This window comes from Trichechus manatus, unplaced genomic scaffold, assembly GCF_000243295.1.
Source record: "Trichechus manatus latirostris isolate Lorelei unplaced genomic scaffold, TriManLat1.0 scaffold00064, whole genome shotgun sequence".
NCBI lineage: Eukaryota > Metazoa > Chordata > Mammalia > Sirenia > Trichechidae > Trichechus > Trichechus manatus.
In genome coordinates this window covers 2525342-2527926 of record NW_004444000.1, presented here as the reverse complement: position 1 = coordinate 2527926, position 2585 = coordinate 2525342, and the positions used below count along the sequence as shown (strand labels likewise).

The window sequence follows — 2585 nt, the reverse complement described above, 5'->3', positions numbered from 1 at the left end:
TCTAAGATGCATCAATTGGTCCCAACCACTTGGAGTAAAGGAGAACGAAGAACACCAAAGACACAAGGAAAGTATTAGCCCAAGAGACAGAATGGGCCACATAAACCAGAGACTTCATTAGCCTGAGACCAGAAGAACTAGATGGTGCCCAGGTACCACCAATGAACGTCCTGACAGAGAACACAACAGAGAATCCCTGATGGAGCAGTAGAAGGATGGGGTGCAGAACTCAAATTCTAATAAGAAGACCAGACTTAATGGTCTGACTGAGACTGGAGATGCCCCGGAAAGCATGGCCCCTGGACACTCTATCGCCCCAGAACTAAAATAATCTCCGAGGCCAGCTCTTCAGACGGATTGGACTGTACTGTGTGACATAAAGTGGTACTCGTGAAGAGTGCGCCTCTTAGTCAAGTAGACACAAGAGACCAAAAGGGCAGCTTCTGTCCAGAGGTGAGATGGGAAGGCAGAGAGGGTTAGGAACTGGTTGAATGGTCATGGGGAATCAGGGGCGGGAAGGAGGAGTGTGTTGTTGTGGAATGGGATGAGCAATTAGGGTCTAATAACAATATATGTATAAAAATTTTGTATGGGATACTAACTTGCAATGTAAACCTCGTTTAATTACAACAATAAAAGAAAAGAAAAAAAAAAAAAAAAGCTAGAAATGGAAATAACATGATCCAGCAATCCCACTCCTAGGTATATATCCTAGAGAAATAAAACTGTGACACAAATAGACATATGCACACCCATGTTCATTGCAGCATTATTCACAATAGCAAAAAGATGGAAACAACCTAAGAGTCCATCAATCAATGAATGAATAAACATATTGTGGGTAGATAAACACAATGGAATACTCCACAACAATAAAGAATAATGATGATTCCATGAAACATCTCACAACGTAGATGAATCTGGAGGATATTATGCTTAGTGAAGTAAGTCAATCACAAAAGGACAAATAGTGTATGAAACCACTATTATAAAAAGTCAAGAATAGGTTTACGCATAGAAATGGATATTCTTTGATGGTTACCAGGGATAGAAGTAAGAGGGAGGGAGAATCACTAAATAGATAGTAGACCCATGTTAATTCTGTAAAGGGAAAAGCAATACACAATATGGGGGAAGTCACAACAGCTCAACCAAGGCAAAGGAAGACACTGAGAGGTATATAAGAATAAAGGACAACTATAGAGCCCTGGTGGCTTAGTGGTTAAGAACTCAGCTGCTAATCAAAAGGTCAGCAGTTCAAATCCACCAGCTGCTCCTTTGGAAACCCTATGGGGGAGTTCTACTATGGCCTATAGGGTCACTATGAGTCAGAATTGACCTGATGGCAAAGGGTTTTAAGGTAAATTCTATAGCATATACAATCCTGTAGCAACAGTAATAACAAACAATAATTTGTGAGTGGATACATAGGTAGATATGTATGCTAAATAGGTGTAGGAGGTCGTGCAGGAGTACACCTGCATGCATATATAGGTATAAAACCAAAAACTAAACCTGCCATCGAGTTGATTCTGACTCATAGCCACCCTATAGGACAGAGTAGAAATGCCCCATAGGGTTTCCAAGGAGTGACTAGTGGTTTCAAACTGTCAACCTTTTGCTTAGCAGCCCAGCTCTTAACCACTGTACTACCTGGGATCCTATATATAGGTATAGTTGTGGATATTTCTACATACATATTTGTATCTGCTGCATGTATATTCATACATATAACGAGCACATAAGGAGCACAGTTATGGAAACTTCTTAGACATACCAAACACCTCACTGGACTGAGTTACCAAGCTTAAAGGCTAAGGACCATAGTCTTGGGGGACATCTGGGTCAACTGGCATAACATAGTTCATAAAGATAATGTTCTACATCCTAGTTTGGTGAATAGAGTCTGGTGTCATAAAAGTTTGCGAGCAGCCATCTAAGATATAACTATTGGTCTCTTCTCGTCTAGAGTAAAGGAAAATGAAGAAAACCCAAGACTCAAGGGAGCAATTAGGCCAAAGGATTAAAAGCCCACATGAACCACAGCCTCCTCTAGCCTGAGACCATAAGAACTAGATGGTGCCCAGCTACCACTACCAACCTCTGTGACCAGGAACACAATAGAAGTTCCAAGTTAGAATGGAAGAAAAATGTAGAACAAAAATCAAGTTTCTAAAAAAGACCAGACTTACTGGTCTGATAGAGACTGGAGAATCCCCCAACACTATTGCCCTAAGACACCCTTCTAACTTGGAACTGAAGTCCTGGAGGTCAACTTTCAGCCTATAAAACAAACAATAACACCCGTGAGGAACATGCTCCTTAGAACTATCAACTATACAAGACCAAAAGGGCAACATTTGCCCAAAAGCAAAGATAAGAAAGCAGGGAGGGGCAAGAAAACCAGACAAATGGAAACAGGGAACCCAGGGTGGAAATGGTGAGAACCCGTTGCTGTCGAGTCTATTCCAACTCACAGAGACCCTAGGGGAGAGTGCTGACATATTGTGGGCACTGCAACCAATGCAGTGGAACAATCTGTGTGCAAATTATTGAATGGGAAACTAGTTTTTTTTTTTTTTTTT

The 2585-nt window shown here is 41.1% G+C and overlaps 1 protein-coding gene across 1 annotated transcript in view; it reads right to left on the bottom strand.

Moving 5' to 3' along the window:
* OPCML (opioid binding protein/cell adhesion molecule like) overlaps positions 1 to 2585 on the bottom strand; it is a 1692348-nt gene that overhangs the window by 1623554 nt on the left and 66209 nt on the right. The window lies entirely within an intron of this gene.